A 19,114-nucleotide genomic window follows, 5' to 3' on the forward strand; every position below is an offset into this window, starting at 1 on the left:
GTAGTGGGAAGTTCGGGAAGGTCTCCGCGGGCCTTATAGGGCCGATCGTGATCCAAATAACTATTCTGATCCCAGGATCAGAATAGTGTTACTATATATATATACTATATATATATATATAAACACTATTTTGATCACGGGATCAGAATAATATTCTGATCACAACCTGACCTGCCCCGCTAGTAGTATGTTGAACTTTCCTGTATACTAGGTTGAACTTCCGCGAACATTGCCCAAATGGGGCTTGCGATATACCGTTGGAAAACTATGGACACCAATATCATGACCCAACTTAAATTTTTGGCAAAATATAAGCGCTTTAAGAGCAGTTTTGAAAACCGTTTTTTCTTCGCACAAAAAACGTGAATCGTATTTTCGATCGCATTTCTAAACTGTTTATCGGAATGAGGCATATAATATGGCATTGGAAAGCTGCTGCAAAACCACTCCTTCCACATGTTGAAAGTTTTGTCTAATTCCCTATTGTTAAAGAATAATTTGAAAAAACATAAAATTTCGTAAACCAAACAGCTCAGTTCGTTTTTTCGATGTCATTTCTAAATGGCTAATCCAATGGAGGCATATGATATGGCGTTGGAAAGCTTATGAAAATGCGCTACTTTTTCATCTTGAAAGTTTTTTTCTAATTTTGAATGGTTTAAGAGTAATTTAGAAAATGATCCAAGTCCTACCGAGTCTGTATTTTCGAGCTAAATTTTTAGCCGTACGTCCAAATGCAGCAAATGATATGGCGCTGGAAAGCTTGGAGAAATGCGAAACTTTTTTGTATATATTGTTTCTCCTAATTCATTACGGTTTTATGTCAGTTTTGAAAATGGCTAAAAACGTATTTTTGCCGTAATTTGTACAAACTTTATCGGAATGGGGCAAATAATAACGCTGAAAAGCTACGGAAAATTCAAAACTTTTTCATGTTGATGGTTTTCTCTGAATCCTGGCCGTTTTCAAGTAATTTCGACAACGACGAGATCATGCATTCTGCCTTTATCGCGAAACAGATTCTTCAAATATGTACCACGTGAAGAACTTGAACTTCTCAGTGTGTGTGCTTGAACTTCACTCTGTTTTTCATGTATTTTTTCTCGTAGATCTCCATCTACTGCAAGTAGCTCTCCATCCATTCACCGGAATTGAGTAGGTGATATACCGATGGAAAGCTGCTGTAAACACGCAAGTTTCCCGTGTTGATCATCTTTTCATACTCGCGACGATTTTAAAAGTTTTTCATCTAAAATTCATTCAGCGTAGTAGTTGAACTTCCTCCTGTTTTCACGTCGAACTTCTGTGACGTATTTTTGTTTGTAATTTTCTCATCCATTTGTTAGTGTTACACAAATAATATTTCTTTTGTACAAACGTCTCTCACAATATTATTTTTTAACTTTCTCCGATCGAGGACTTGAACTTACACAGATGATATTCCTTCCGTTTTGAAGTAAATTAAAAAATGATGAGATCTTCTATGTTATTTAAACTTGAACTTCTCCTGAAACAATGCTCTGTAGCACTTTTACTGCCTGAGTTGTTCCACCTGAACTTCTCCTAGTGCTAGGTTGAACTTCCGCCAACATTGCTCAAATGGGGCTTGCCATATACCGTTGGAAAGCTATGGACACCAGTATCATGACCCAAGTTAATTTTTTGGCAAAATGTAAGCGGTTTAAGATCAGTTTTGAAAACCGTTTTTCTTCATACAAAAAACGTGAATCGTATTTTCGATCGCATTTTTAAACCGTTTCTCGGAATGAGGCAAATAATATGGCGTTGGAAAGCTGCTGCAAAATCGCTCCTTTCACATGTTGAAATTTTTCTCTAATTCCCTATGGTTATAGAGTAATTCGGAAAATCGTAGAATTTCGCAAACGGAACACCCAAGTTCGTATTTTCGATGCCATTTCTAAACGTCTAATCCAATTGAGGCAAACAATATGGCATTGGAAAGCTTATGAAAAATGCGCTACTTTTTCATTTTAGAAGTTATTTTTTCTAATTTTGAACGGTTTAAAAGTAATTTAGAAAACGATACAAGTTCCACTGAGTTCGTATTTTCGAGCTAATTTTGTAACCATACGCCCAAATGCAGCAAATGATATGGCGTTGGAAAGCTTGAAGAAATGCAAAACTTTTTTGTATATATTGTTTCTCCTAATTCATTGCAGTTTTATGTCAATTTTGAAAATGGCTAAAAATATAATTTTGCCGTAATTTCTACAAACTTTATTGGGGCAAATAATATACCGTTGAAAAACTAAGGAAAATGCGAAACTTTTTCATATTGATGGTTTTTTGTGATTCCTAGCTGTTTTCAAGTAATTTTGAAAATGGCGAGATCATTCGTTCTGCCTTTACCATGTGAAGAACCTGAACTTCTCGGCATGTCTACTTGAACTTCACTCTATTTTTCACGTGATTTTTTTGCTTGTAGATCTCCATCCACTCACTGGAACACTCACTGCGATTGAGCAAGTAATACACCGGTGGAAAGCATATGTAAACATGCATCTTTCCCGTGTTGATCGTTTTTTCATACTCGCGACGATTTAAAAGTTTTTCATCTGAAATTCATTCACTATTGTAGTCGAACTTCCTGCTGTTTTCACGTTGAACTTTTGTGACGTATTTTTGTTTGTAATTTTCTCATCCATTCGTCCGTGTTACACAAATAATATTCTTTTTGTACAAACCTCTCTCACAATAATTTTTTTAACTTTCTCCGACGGAGGACTTGAACTTATAACAACAAAACTTTAAGACTTTGCTTTTTTATTATTTTTTAATACAAAATGCACACCGTGTAGTACGTGAACTTCTAGCAGTTATCAATCTGAACTTCTCTCGGTTACATGAAAATACCTGAGTTTTTTATTAATTTTTAATTGGATTTTCTTAATCCATTTTTATGAATTTTGAAACGCTCTATTTTTAAAAGTTGAATTTCTTGTTATTTTATTTTTGAACTTCTTGTTTCCATTCTTTAATAACGAGGAAAATTTGAGTTTTCTATAATCATCGAACTTCTCCATCTTTTTAATATGGACTTCCTGGTTTTTTATTAATCTTTTAATGAAATTTTGAAGCGGTCTATTTTGAAAAGTTGAACTTGTTATTTAATTTTTGAATTTCTTGTTTCCATTCTTTAATAAGGAGGAAAATCTGAGTTTTCTATAACCATCGAACTTCTCCATCTTTTTAATATGGACTTCCTGCTTTAATTTCTTTTAGCAACGGAAAAAATCCTACATTTTGATAGACATCGAGCCACCCCGTTTTTAAATTTGAACTTCTAGGTTTATTTTAAGAGAGAAAATGTTTTTTTATAAAATTGTTTGAGATGCCTTTTTAATGACTTTCTTTGGGTTTGTAACAAGCATTAAACCTGTTGCGCCGCAAACATTATTTTTTGTAAATTGAACTTCATAGTTTTATTTTTCTTACAACGGTAATAATTTGAGTTTCCCATATACATCAAACTACTCCTCTTTTTTAATTTGAACTTCATCATTTTTATTCTTTAGTAACAAGGAAAATATGAGTTTCTTTATAAATATCGAACTTCTCTATTTTGTAATTTGGACTTCTTGGTTTATTTTCTTTCAGTGACGGCGAAATCCAAGTTTTGTAATAAATATTGAACAGGTCTATTTTTTAAATTTGAACTTTTAGTGTTTTTCTAGAAATGGTGATAATCCCATTTTTATGATTTTTTGAACTGCTCTATGTTTAAAATCTGAACTTCTTAATTTTTTTATTAGAAACGATGAAATATCCGTTTCAAAGTGCTCTCTTGTTTTTGTACTATTGTGTTATTTTTTGTGTGAACTTCTTATGTCCTTCCCATCAACAGATTCGAGAAAAATCGTAGTTTCTATAATCATCGAACTTCTCCATCTTTTTAATTTGGACTTCCTGGTTTATTTCTTAGTAGCAGAAAAAAAACTAGTCATGTAATAAACATCGAACCACTTTTTGGAAAATAGTATGCTTGTTGGCAATATCAATGAACATGTATAGAGCGGAGAAGCACAATTGATTTAACGAAACATTTCTGAGGATTTTGTAAAGAGTAAACTACATTCGCTTTTTTTATTAATTTTTGTTTCTGTTCGAGAACAAAGAGAACATTCTTTTTCCTGTTAATGATTTGAAGTGAATTTTATAGACTTAAATTTTGTTTATGCTCTTTTTAAATTTGTTTGTCACTTCAAGTTCTAAAAAATCGCAAATCTCCCATGTTTTTCTTTTGCATGTTTAAATTATTTGAACTTGCTGAGATACACATAACACACTTGACCTTCTCGAACACAACATTTTGACCTTCACAAATAAAAATTTAGGCATAGAAGACAAACAGTGCATTCTCTGCATCCATTTTTTGGGATGGCAACATGGGTGCAGGGGCTCATCGATGTGTTGTACATTTTTGCAGATGGCAACAAGAATGAAATCAGTTTAACAAAACCAAAGAAACTGATTGTAGAACATGTGTAAACGAACCGAGGGGTACATTTCTTTTTTCAAAAAACAAAATAAGTGATACATGTAGCCAGACCCACACAAATTTCAGTAGCAATAATAACATCTAAAAGGTATTTGCTGAAGATGATCATTGCATCGTGTTGCTGCAACTTCTCTGAGCAGAGTCTCCATGTGCTCATGTGAGTGTATAGGGAGAAGTTGGACTGCACGCATGCACCTTTTTGCAGACAATAGCCGCTGCAGTCAAACAACAGGATGTTGGTGTGATCCAGGCGCTGTGGTGGCGAACGTCCTGGGGCCGCGTCGTTGAACGACCCAAGTCGATGGAGTTGAACGTCGTTTGTGCTGCCGCAGCCATTGGAAGGAGACTCCGTGGTGGCAGGGGAGCCTCGCCGGGGACCGAGAGTAGTTACACGGCCCCGTCCGAGCTTTGCTGTTGGCATCAGCCGGGAGGTCGAGGAGCGGCATGGATCCATCGGGGAAGCAACGCATCTGGCGATGGGTAGGATCCAGGGGGAGCTCCCTGGAGGTAGAGAAGGAGAAGGGGAAGGCAGAAGGAGGCAGGGAGGAGGAGCGGTGCACCTTGCCGGGGACCAAGCCGGGAGCAAGCGCTGGGCCGTGTGGCCGGCCATGACAGTGTTATTGGGGCAGAGCCAAGAGGAGGAACGAGAGAAAGGGGGTGCAGACCGGAGTTGGGCGGCGCGCTGGGGGAGGCGGCGGTGGCATCCGGTGGTTGGGGTCCTCGGCAGGAGGAGCAGGAGGGCACGTCGGAGCAGAGGGCAGGCCAAGCCATAGTTGAAGGAAGGCCGCGGCGGAGTAGAGGGAAGGTGGCGCCGCAGGGGAGGTTGGGGGTAGGGCGGGTGCAGCGCCGCGGCGGGAAGCAGGTGTGGCGCGGCGGCCGGAAGCCGGTGCGGTGCGGCGGCCGGAAGCAGGCGGGAGGCGGCCAGAACCAGGCGTGGGGGCGGTGCAGGCGTCAGATCCAGGCGAGGGGGTTCTGCAGGGCCGGATCCAGGTGGGGGCAGCTCCAGCGGCCGGCGGGAGGAGGCGCGTGGGGCGGTGAGATCCAGGGAGGGTGGCGGCGCTCGGGGGAGGGGATCGAGGGAGGTCAGGGTGGGGATCGGGCAACGGGTAGGGTGGGGTGGGGTGGGGTGGTTTTTTTTAGTAATCGGTCCGGTGGGGTTTTCGGGAGTTCGGGAACACCTCGTGGCTCCTATATAGGGCTGGCTGTGATCCAAATAGTTATTCTAATTCCAGGATTTGAATAGTGCTATATATATATATATCTTATGACCTATATATAGTGTTATTATTCATCAACCAGGGTGCAGAATAAGTTATTCTTCACCCGAGGTAATCTTACGATCATTTCATAATTAAATTACATTTCGAATTCAAATAGTTACATTTCTATTGATTCACTACGTAAAATTTGACATAAGAAAATAAAAATATAGGTCATAAGACAAGAAAATTTGCAGTTTATGTGTATTTTAGACTATATTTTTATGTTTGTAATTTTACATAACATAAAATATTTTTTACGACGATTATATATTTTCTTACGGTCCCTTTTTGCGTCGGAAATAAGACAAAACTTACGGAACGTAAATTTACGGTGCATTGATGGTAAAATAGAGGGGGGGGGGGTGAAGAATAACTATGCCTCACCCAGGGTGACGAATAGCGCGACCCTATATATATATGTATGTATATATATATATATATATATATATATATATATATATATAGGAAAATGGTTGTGTATTCCTAGGAGTACGTACTCCGGCTCCTCATATACCACATAGATAAATCTTTTATACCTTTTTATTATTTTTAATATACTTCATTAGTAATTATTAGATACCCAAAATGAGTTTCATGGAAAAATTCATGTGAGTCTATGTATTTTTAAATATTTATGTATATACTGATGTGTTTGTACGTGAAAAGATATATTACAAAAAGTACGTCGCAAATGATATTTTTTGAACTAAACTCATATTAGGGTATATTAGAATATTTAATGAAGTATATTGAGAATAATAAAGAGGTATAATTAATGTGTATATGAGGTATATTGAGGATGACAAATTTTATCTACAAGTAGTGATAGTTACCACCTAGCTAATTCCTTTCCACGTGTCCCATCGTACCACCGAACCAAATGGGTTAGTGGATACTAAAAAGATCCAATAACGTGCAACAGGTAGATGTGTTAGTTAGGCAACGTGTCTCTCCGTTCAACAACCTGCTAGCTAATTGGCCGGTCCGTTGAATGGATAAGTGCTCGCTATATACTGGAGCCACAATATAGTGGAGCCACAATATCTCTATGAACTATGAAGATGAATGGATTTTGCATCATGGTGTCAGATGTGTTTGGTAGAGAATCTACAGTCCCTTGCATTTGCGGGAGTATTACATATTCGGTGTGATCCATACCTCTGAAGGAACATGCACTCTCCAATTTTTAGGCACCCCTTCAAAGGGAAAAGCATGCTCGAAGACCCTTGTTTCCATGTCATATGACCTTACACCTCCCCATCCACGACAACGGGCAACTAAATCAAACGTCGCTGTCATCCAGGGAGATGAGAAATAGATGCATTTCGGTCTCAAACCAGGGAATTTCTTTGAGGGTAAGCACGCTGAGTGATTCAGTCCAACAAATATTGTGTGCTCCACCAAGTCGTCGGGCGATACCTTCTTGCATCCTTCGGGATGAACCTTGCCAATTAGAAATCTAACACGATCCACACGCTTTGCAGAAATGGCCCGGATTTGCAAGAGATCACCCCATGGTGTGGACACCAAGTGCCTGGTAAGAACACTTGAATAGGTCCTATGCGCAATGACCGCCTCCTTTGTGGGTCCACTCGATCCATCAAGATGATATTTCTCTACTATCCCAATCACAGAAACTACACCTAGTAGGTCCTGTCCAATTACGCTTGATCAAGTTGTCCTTTGTTAAAATAACTTGTTTATGGACAAATCACATAAACACTTTAATTTTTAAAGGAATTTTGACAACCCAAACATACTTGGAAGTTGGAATAGCATTCAAATTAATAATATCAATATACATTGATTTGACTGTAAATACTCCAGAACTAGTCAACTTCCAGCGTAATACATCGGGTTGGTGAGAAAGTTGAACTTACATCAGTCTCCTAACTAGATGGAGCCATTCTTCCCAACGATTGCCCGCTAGCGACCGCCTAAACTGAATATTAAGGGGGACAGATTGAAATACCGTCGCCATGAACACCTCACGTCGTTGAGCAATCCGATATAAAAACGGATATTGAATGGCTAAAGGTGAGTCTCCAAGCCAAGTATCCTCCCAGAAACGTGTACTTATACCATTTCCAATAATAAATCTCGTCCTATTAAACATTGATTGTTTGACTTTCATTAGTCCTTTCCAGAAAGGAGAATCAGTCGGCCTGACTGCGACCTGGGACAATGTTTTAGTCTGGAGGTACTTGTTGCGGAGGATCTGCACCCACATGGCCTCAGTCCCGGAAGAAAGCTTCCACAACCACTTACTAAGAAGGCATCTGTTCTTAACTTCAAGATTTTCAATACCAAGGCCCCCTTGGTCTTTCGGTCTACAGATGATGTCCCATTTAGCAAGCCGGTATTTTCTTTTAAGTTCATCAGCCTGCCAAAAGAAACATGACCGATAGAAGTCCAGTCGTTTCCTAACACCAACTGGGACCTCAAAGAACGATAAGAGAAACATAGGCATACTCGTGAGCACCGAATTAATCAATATCAAACGGCCTCCATATGACATGAGCTTACCCTTCCAACAGCTCAGTTTTTTCTCAAATCGATCCTCGATGCACTTCCATTCTCTGTTTGTTAGCCTACGATGGTGTATCGGAATACCAAGGTATGAGAAGGGTAAACTCCCCAACTCGCACCCAAACAATTGCCTATAAGAATCCTGGTCGTCTTTGGCTCTACTAAAGTAGAACAACTCGCTCTTATGAAAGTTAATCTTTAACCCGGTCAATTGTTCAAAAAGGCATAACACAAGCTTCATATTTCTCGCCTTGGCCAAATCATGCTCCATAAAGATGATTGTATCATCTGCGTATTGAAGGATGGATACACCTCCATCAACGAGATGAGGTACCAAACCACCCACTTGACCATTCTCCTTAGCCCGTCCTATCAAAATTGCTATCATATCCATCACAATGTTAAACAGGATAGGGGACATCGGATCTCCACCTACCTGGCACCGTAGAGATTCTGCCCAGGTGGCGCACCAAGGGTGCGCCCCAACCACTAGTTACAGTTCAATAATCTACCCCAAACCAATGTCAGATCATACGTCCATCCATTTGAAAGTGTTTATACCGGAGGTAATAGCATGCCTTACAGTGTAGGTATAATTAAAACAAGTCATTTTTATAATTAGTTTATAGAATGTTGTTTATATCCTTTGTATAAAGATTGAACTAAATGCCATTGTTGTCTGCCTATTTACATTTGCAATACTTTGTATATGATAGTGCTAGTGCAAAGTTGCACGACATTTCTCTCTTGAGATGGGATACATGACAGTTGCAAGTTGAAGGCAACTAAACCTAGACTGGAATAACTAACTGACAAATAGATAGCTCCATGCTCACATTTGAAAGTTTAAAGCTAAATATATTTTTGTCATTTGATAGTTATCTCCGTTGATCTTTTGGTAATAGTAAATTAATAACAATTTTGCTTTAATTTCTGTGAAACAATTGCTCATTTATCACCTCGGGGAGAGTCCTAAGGCTAGTATCAACTATCAAGTCCATTTGGATCAGGATTTTATAATACACGGAGTTCATTTCATATTTTTTCGGACACACACATATATATAAAGGTAATCTCAATCTGAAATGTCATGATCACTTCTGTTGCTAGGAAGTAGGATTAGTATGGGCATATATATATATACTTACTTTTTGATATGGCATGAAATAAGTTTAAGAATAATTCTAGCTAAATTCTCTCTTCTGATTAGCTAATAGTCAGAGTGTGCTTGTTCTTCATTTTTAGGGTATTAACGAATACAATGTCTTTTGAGGGATATACTTTGAATTTGACAATAGGCTTGGTTTTGTGTATCTATTACTAATGTTGTATTTTAGAGAAAAAACTCAGGGTTAGTACACGTGGCTCTCCTCATGGACGGCGCCGCCGCCGGCACCTGGAGGGGGGAAACAGACGCGTCGGGTCTACACGGAGGGGATGTAGCTGTGGGTTTGGCCCGGATGTTGCTCCTAGGTGTCCCTCTGTGCTGACCAAACACAACCGGGTGGAGAGATCCACTGGTCAAAGCCCGTCCGTGGGAAGTCAAAGGGCTAGATCTCGTGGTCAACCGCTCCAGGGTTAGGCGGGACGGGGGCCCTGGGGGTAGCAATGCCACCGGGGCGTCGCACCGGCCCCTCATACATGCGGGGTGGTGTTGTGGCATGTGCGAAGAGGCGGCACGCGTCTCCGGGGTGTGGCCCCCCTCACGGACGGCGATGACACAGTAGTAGACGTTCTGCGGTAACGGTGCGGCATGAATATTATTAAAAACTCGGATCGCGATAAAATCATGAGTTTTTTACACGACATGGGCACATGTGCTATAGGAACGATGGTAATTTTTCACAACTTTTGGTGATGGAGAAGTATCCGAACACTTCCCTCTACGCGGATTGCCCTTCGCATGTCTACGATTGTGGCCGGCGGCCTTCGTGGGCTAGCATGCCACCAATCTTGCGTACTCGGCTTCTCACAAGTCTGAAAGTGTTGTGGCGGTTGCAAAATGTCCGGCACGCGTCTCCGGGGCATGGCCTCCCAGCTCACGGACGGCGCCGCCGTCGGCACCTGGAGGGGGGAAACGGACGCGCCGGGTCTACACGAAGGGGATGTAGCTGTGGGTTTGGCCCGGATGTTGCTCCCAGGTGTCCCTCTGTGCTGACCAGACACAACCGGGTGGAGAGGTCCACTGGTCAAAGCCCGCCCGTGGGAAGTCAAAGGGCTAGATCTCGTGGTCAACCGCTCAAGGGTTAGGCGGGACGGGGGCCCTAGGGGGGTAGCAATGCCACCGGAGCGTCGCACCGGCCCCTCATACATGCGGGGTGGTGTTGTGGCATGTCCGAAGAGGCGACACGCGTCTCCAGGACGTGGCCCCCCTCACGGACGGCGCCACCGCCGGCACCTGGAGGGGGGAAACGGACGCGTCAGGTCTACACGGAGGGGATGTAACTGTGGGTTTGGCCCGGATGTTGCTCCCAGGTGTCCTTCTGTGCTGACCAGACACAACCGGGTGGAGAGGTCCACTAGTCAAAGCCCATCCATGGGAAGTCAAATGGCTAGATCTCGTGGTCAACCGCTCCAGGGTTAGGCGGGACGGGGGCCCTAGGGGGGTAGCAATGCCACCGGAGCATCACACCGCCCCCTCATACATGCGGGGTGATGTTGTGGCATGTCCGAAGAGGCGACACGCGTCTCCAGGACGTGGCCCCCCTCACGAACGGCGCCGCCGCGGGCACCTGGAGGGGGGAAACGGACGCGTCAGGTCTACACGGAGGGGATGTAGCTGTGGGTTTGGCCCAGATGTTGCTCCCAGGTGTCCCTCTGTGCTGACCAGACACAACCGGGTGGAGAGGTCCACTGGTCAAAGCCCGTCCGTGGGAAGTCAAAGGGCTAGATCTCGTGGTTAACCGCTCCAGGGTTAGGCGGGACAGGGGCCCTGGGGGGTAGCAATGCCACCGGAGTGTCACACTGGCCCCTCATACATGCGGGGTGGTGTTGTGGCATGTCCGAAGAGGCGGCACGCGTCTCCGGGGTGTGGCCCCCCTCACGGACGACGATGACACGGTAGTAGACGTTCTGCGGTAACGGTGCGGCGTGAATATTATTAAATACTCGGATCGCGATAAAATCATGAGTTTTTTACATGACGTGGGCACATGTGCTATAGGAACGATGGTAAATTTTCACAACTTTTGGTGATGGAGAAGTATTCAAACACTTCCCTCTACGCGGATTGCCCTTCGCATGTCTATGACTGTGGCCGGCGGCCTCCGTGGGCTAGCATGCCGCCAATCTTGCGTACGCGGCTTCTCACAAGTCTGAAAGTGTTGTGGCGGTTGCAAAACGCCCGGCACGCGTCTCCGAGGCGTGGCCTCCCAGCTCACGGATGGCGCCGCCGCCGCACCTAGAGGGGGAAACGAACGCGTCGGGTCTACACGGAGGGGATGTAGCTGTGGGTTTGGCCCGGATGTTGCTCCCAGGTGTCCCTCTGTGCTGACCAGACACAGCCGGGTGGAGAGGTCCACTTGTCAAAGCCCGCCCGTAGGAAGTCAAAGGGCTAGATCTCATGGTCAACCGCTCCAAGGTTAGGTAGGACGGGGGCCCTAGGGGGGTATTAATGCCACCGGAGCGTCGCATCGCCCCCTCATACATGCGGGATGGTGTTGTGGCATGTCCGAAGAGGCGGCACGCGTCTCCAGGACGTGGCCCCCCTCACGGATGGCGCCGCCGCCGGCACCTAGAGGGGGGAAATGAACACATCGGGTCTACACGGAGGGGATGTAGCTGTGGGTTTGGCCCGGATGTTGCTCCTAGGTGTCCCTCTGTGCTGACCAGACACAACCGGGTGGAGAGGTCCACTAGTCAGAAATAGGGATTGCGATGGGTACTTGGTATGTTGACTTTTTGCGTAGACTCCCCGGCAACGGCGCCAGAAATCCTTCTTGCTACGTCTTGAGCTTGCGTTAGTTTTCCCCGAAGAGGAAGGGATGATGCAGCAGAGTAGCGTAAGTATTTCCCTCAGTTTTTGAGAACCAAGGTATCAATCCAGTAGGAGGCCATGCTCAAGTCCCTCGTACCTGCACAAAGCGATAGCTACTCGCAACCAACGCGATTAGGGGTTGTCAATCCCTTCACGGTCACTTACGAGAGTGAGATCTGATAGACATAATATTTTTGGTATTTTTGGTATAAAGATGCAAAGTAAAAAGTACAAGCAAAGTAAAAAGCAAGGCAAGATTAAAGTGATGGAGATTGATATGATGAGAATAGACCCGGGGCCATAGGTTTCACTAGTGGCTTCTCTCAAGAGCATAAGTATTCTACGGTGGGTGAACAAATTACTGTTGAGCAATTGACAGAATTGAGCATAGTTATGAGAATATCTAGGCATGATCATGTATATAGGCATCATGTCCGTGACAAGTAGATCGAAACGATTCTGCATCTACTACTATTACTCCACTCATCGACCGCTATCCAGCATGCATCTAGAGTATTAAGTTAAAAACAGAGTAATGCCTTAAGCAAGATGACATGATGTAGAGAGATAAATTCATGCAATATGAAATAAACCCCATCTTGTTATCCTCGATGGCAACGATACAATACGTGCCTTGCTACCCCTTCTGTCACTAGGTAAGGACACCACAAGATCGAACCCAAAGCTAAGCACTTCTCCCATGGCAAGAACTACCAATCTAGTTGGCCAAACCAAACGGATAATTCGAAGAGACTTGCAAAGATAACCAATCATACATAAAAGAATTCAGAGAAGATTCAAATATTATTCATAGATAGACTTGATCATAAACCCACAATTCATCGATCTCAACAAACACACCGCAAAAAGAAGATTACATCGAATAGATCTCCACAAGAGAGGGGGAGAACTTTGTATTGAGATTCAAAGAGAGAGAGAAGAAGCCATCTAGCTACTAACTATGGACCCGAAGGTCTGAGGTAAACTACTCACACTTCATCAGAGAGGCTATGATGATGTAGTAGCCCTCCGTGATGACGGCCCTCTTCCGGCGGAGCTCCGGAACAGGCCTCGAGATGGGATCTCGTGGATACAGAAAGTTGCGGCGGTGGAATTAGGTTTTTGGCTCCTGTTCTGATCGTTTGGGGGTACGTGTGTATATATAGGAGGAAGAAGTACACCGGAGGAGCATCGAGGGGCCCACGAGGCAGGGGGCGCGCCCCCCACCCTCATGACTGCCTCTTTTGTTCCTTGGAGCAGGGTCCAAGTCTCCTGGATCACGTTCGGTGAGAAAATCACGTTCCCGAAGATTTTATTCCCTTTGGACTCCGTTTGATATTCCGTTTCTTCGAAACACCGAAATAGGCAAAAAACAGCAATTCTGGGCTGGGCCTCCGGTTAATAGGTTAGTCCCAAAAATAATATAAAAGTGGAAAATAAAGCCCAATATAGTCCAAAACAGTAGATAATATAGCATGGAGCAATCAAAAATTATAGATACGTTGGAGACGTATCAATCCCAAAACCATAAATGCCGGAGTCTTCACTGAAGGAGATAATAAAGTAGATTACTACGGAAGGGTAGTAAAAATATACGAGCTTACATTCAAACGTGGCCGTGAACCCCTAAGTATCACTATGTTCAAATGTCGATGGTTTGACCCCAAAAAGGGTCTGAGACATACGCCTTCTGTTGGTTTAGTTGAAGTTAAACCATCAACCGTCTATGCTGGAGCTGATCTCTTTATAGCCGCTACCCAGGCCACACAAGTATATTATCTGCCTTACCCATGCCAGAAAGAGTACCTAAAGGGTTGGGAAGTTGTGTTCAAGGTGTCGCCACATGGTAAGCTACCGGATCCGAACGAGGATGATTACTACAACATAAACCCCATGACATATGAGGGAGTGTTCTTTCAAGAGGAACATGATGACATGGTCCGAAACAACGAGGATGATGACTTGGGTTATGTTGACTTGGACCCAAACGACGACGACGCATGGATTGATGGTGAGGCAGTTGCGAATCAAAGAGACATAATTATGCTTGAAAAGTTAAATGAAGACGCTGGCGATGAGGAAGAGCCTCCACCTCCGTCAGACAACGAAGAAGATATGTGTGATAGTGATGATGAGACCGGTCGACAAATAGATTACAATAGTGATGATTCATATGGGTTCTAGAAAATGTAAGTTCTTTTAATGATCATTACAATAGTATGCTTAATGTGCTCTTTTGTTATTAATGTTTTTCCTGTATGCTTGTTTATTTGATATCCTTACTAATTGTTTATTCTCTTCTCAATGCAGGTTTGCTAATCATGGGGAAGTCCAGCGGTGCCAGTGTCCTCAGTAAATTCAAAGGACTTACTCGGAGTGGACGAGCCCACAAGGTTCCCTCCCGACTACGCGAGGATGACACCTCATAGGGAGGTGGAGGGGTCGGGGGAGGAGACCCTAGAGGAGGAGGGGGTGGGGGGAGAGCCCCTAGAGGAGGAGGTGGTGGGGGGAGAGGCAGCCAGGGCAAAAAACTCCGGGCCGTGTCCGAAATAGGAGGGTCTTCTTCGATGCCCTCCTATACTGAGGCACCTTCTAAGTCTGAGGAGGAGGAGTATGTTCCTGATGGCGAGGAGGAGGAGGCCGAGGAGGAGGGTGAGGAGGAGGGTGAGGAGGAGGGCGAGGAGGGTGGTGGAGGGGAGGTTGACCCTGAGTTGTGGGGTGACTTGCCACCGGGTGCTCCGCAGGGGTGGCTGCGTGGTAATGCCGGAGTACCTACACCACCTTCTATCGAGGCGCACAAGTGGCTCATTGAACCTGTGGGGACAGAGTAAGTGCCTCTCAATCATATTTTCAACACATGACAACATTTTCTTATTGTACACATGGCAATCCTTTGATTCTTTTGCAGTAACTGGATCCTTCGCGGAAAGGGCCGTAAACCGAACGGCCTTATCACTGTCCTGTTGAAGGAGTTTTGGCCTGGCCTATTCTGCCCGCGGCCAGACAGGGACCCGCAGCTGCGGGTTTTGGCTACGAGCTGGGCCCACTACGAGGCTTGCAGCAACGCGGAGTATAGGACGGCCGCTAAGTCCGTGATCACCAAATTTTTGGTAAGTTCTCTTCTGAATCACTTATCTTCAGTTTCGTTCATAGTTTATCATTGAATCACTCAACTCATGCCTTGTTTGATTCTGGTTTATGCATGATTGCAACAAGTCTATAGAGTTCTTGACGAGCACAAGGCCAGAGCCGACGTGGTCTTGCTTGCGGCTGCAAAGAAGAAAGCTCGTCAGTTGCAGTACGAGGTGCGCTGGGTTGTCGTCTCGCAGTACTACCACATCTACGTGCACAAAAAGATGACCAAAACTCAAGCACAGAGGCAACGACTTACCTTGAATAGGGAGCAGTTCATGATGGTAACTATTACTGACTTTTCATTATTTCAAGCAGTCAACTATATGTTTCATGCTCACATGTCATGCTTCCAAAATTTGCATAGGTTGTTCCTCGTTGGTGCTATGGAAGGCATGACGGATGGGCGAGATTGGTGGATAGGTGGCTCGGCGACGATGCAGAGTTTGCTGCCAAGAGCATCAAGGCCCGGGCTAACCGTGGAAAAGACGGGACACACGGCCAAGGAAACAGGAACCATTAGGGCTTCAAGGCCATGAAGGTATATCTATATGCATGATGCATTTTTGTTCTTCTTTACCGTCATGTTCTTATGTATGGCTAACTTCTGTTTGACGTTGTAGGAGGACAAGTTGAAGAGGCCGCTCTCAGACATTAAGTCATGGAAGCTGGCCCGCGAGCGGAGTGATCGCAAGGACGGCGAGAGCCAGTACTATGGCAAGACCGAGGAGCACCTGGAATCTTACACTCAGAACTATCAGAAGTTGCATCCGGATGTTCCTGTTCCTAAGGTCGCCCAGTCACAGATCGACGACACGGCGGTGGTGGCCATCCAGGGGAAGTCACATGGCCGGTATCCGTGTTTCGATGGCTTGATCAGTCCTTCGATCTCGTACACACGGCTTCGGGCTACCAACCCGAGCTAGTTAGAGAGTACGAGGCGTTCACAGACTCCTTTAGCCCGCCAGCATGATGTAAGTACTTCCCCTTTATCTTCTTTCTCTCTAGCATTCTCAGTTTATTTTCAGCATTGCTCACTTAGAAACAACCTAAATTATGTAGGCATATAAGGCCTTTGTCGAGCATAGGAATCTCGAGGTGCGAGAGTACTTGCAACGAGTGAAGGCAAATGATGATTACAACCGTCAGATGATGACAGTTAGTTTTGCCCTCTTAAAACCAAGCTAAATTTTTACACTTTCATTCCTTCTGACCTTCTAGTTTGCTTGTTTAACTAACATCCAGGCTATGTTGGCGTCTTGGAGAAACCGCACGGATCCACCACAAATGGGACCCCCACCACCACCTGCAGGAGAACCCCCACACGTGCCCACGTTCGATGAATGGGTGGCACTAGGCAGTGATAGTCCGGTTAGTACATTTGCCTAACTACTGACAAACTAGTTCTCGTTCATTCAACACTATCATATCGTATTTACCGTTAGAATATTCTCTCAAACATGTAGGGGACCGGTGGCTCGACTCCTGCTTCGTCGACCCCAGTCACTCCGATCTGGCAGAGTGATGGTGGTCCCGGTGGCGGTTTTGGCGGAGGTGGTCTTGGCGGTGGTGGTTTTGACGGAGGTGGTCTTGATGGTGGTGGTGGTCTTGGTGGAGGTGGTTTTGGTGGAGGTGGTCTTGCTTGATGTCGATGATGATACCCGTGCATGTGGCCGTTGTGCCATACCTTTCATGTTTCTACTTATTAGTTTCTGATTTGAAATGATGTTCCATGTCTTGCACTACTTTTATGTTCATGAACTTTCGTCGGTGATGATCTTTAGATGATGAACTTGACTATGTTTAAATGATGATGATGAACTTGAGTATGTTTAGATGATGAACTGTCATATTTCTGCATAATCTCACATTATTCTGCTTTGAAATGCTGTCAAATGAATTGAAAAAAGAGAAACCAGGGGAAAAAACTATGCCTACGGCAAAGCCGTCGTCATAGATGAGCCCAGGGCTTCCTAGGGATTGCCACGTGGGAGGACTATGCCTACGACAAAGCCGTCGGCATAGATTTTCTTCTATGCCGACGGCTTTGCCGTAGGCATAGCCCTGCCGCCAGGAGGCGCCAGGGGACGACACGTGGCAGGGCTATTCCTACGGCAAAGCCGTCGGCATATATTCCATCTATGCCTACGGCTTTGCCGTAGTCATAGCCGTGCCACCTGGAGGCACCACGGAGCGCCACGTGGCAGAGGTATGCCAACTATGCCCACGGCCAGGCCGTCGGCATACCTCTGCCACGTGGCTTCCCGTGAATCGTCAGCGCTTTTGACGGCGCATCCGTTGCCGTCAGGCAAAAAACACTGCCGACGGCTATACTATGCCGACGGCTGTCGCTCGGCCCCTATGCCGACGGCTATACTACGCCGACAGTCTGACAGGACTACGCTGACGTAATCTACGCCGACGGCTCTATGCCGACGGCAGCCGTAGGCATATATCTATGCCGACGGCCCTGGGCCGTCGGCATAGGCCGTGAGTCCGGTAGTGTCTTATCGTTTCAGAAACAGATATTGACTGTGAACATGATAGAGCTAAACTTTTTATCAATATGTAAGGTCTGGTTAGATATGCATAAGATGACTTGATGAGGTAAGCTTATCTTTTGCATGTAATTAAGTTGAGGTATCTGAAATGTTTAAAAAATTGATTTCATGGGTTTCTTCATTTCTCAAGTACAAAAAATCACTAGCGGACCCCAAGATTCTATCTATGACCCTTCATAAAGCTCTTGCTCATCTGGTTGTCTCCAATCGTGTTTTCATAGCCGTCTGTGTCTTGGGTTCTTTTATGTAGTGCAAGCCTTGTCCCTATAGCTTCTCAAATGGCTCGATGACTTGGGGCCCTTCCCAATCCCCTATTTTTTGCATATGTTCGTGACTGCTCATATATGAGAATGTTGTCATACTAACTTGATGTGATTTGCATATACTTGTTAGCCTTATTTACTGGTTGCTACATGGCTATGCTTTTTTATTTAGTTATGGGTCTATCAAGTCATAGTGTGATTTGGATTATCCCTCAACACAAGTAACTCATTGATAACTACCAACACCTGCACATCTGGCTTTGAATTTCTTTTACTTAGCCCTGGGCTTATAGCTATGCATTTTCACATTGTGCTTCATATGGGACCATTGTAATACGTAGTGCTACATTTTGCCGATGGCCAGGCCGTCGGCATACCTCTGCCACGTGGCTTCCCGTGAATCGTCAGCGCTTTTGATGGCGCCGTCCGTTGCCGTCAGGCGATAAACACTGCCGACGGCTAAACTATACCGATGGCTGTTGCTCGGCTGTCGGCATAGGCCCCTATGCCAACGGCTGTACTACGCCGACGGTCTGACAAGACTACGCTGACGTAATCTACGCCGGCGGCTCTATGCCGACGGCAGCCGTAGGCATATCTATGCCGACGGCCCTAGGCCGTCGGCATAGGCCGTGAGTCCGGTAGTGTCTTATCATTTCAGAAACAGATATTGACGATGAACGTGATAGAGCTAAACTTTTTATCAATATGCAAGGTCTGGTTAGATATGCATAAGATGACTTGATGAGGTAAGCTTATCTTTTGCATGTAATTAAGTTGAGGTACCTGAAATGTTTAAAAAATTGATTTCATGGGTTTCTTCATTTCTCAAGTACAAAAAATCAATAGCGAACCCCAAGATTCTATCTATG

This window comes from Triticum urartu, chromosome 6A (genome assembly GCF_056163025.1).
Source record: "Triticum urartu cultivar PI428250 chromosome 6A, HENAU_Tu73, whole genome shotgun sequence".
Classification (NCBI taxonomy): domain Eukaryota; kingdom Viridiplantae; phylum Streptophyta; class Magnoliopsida; order Poales; family Poaceae; genus Triticum; species Triticum urartu.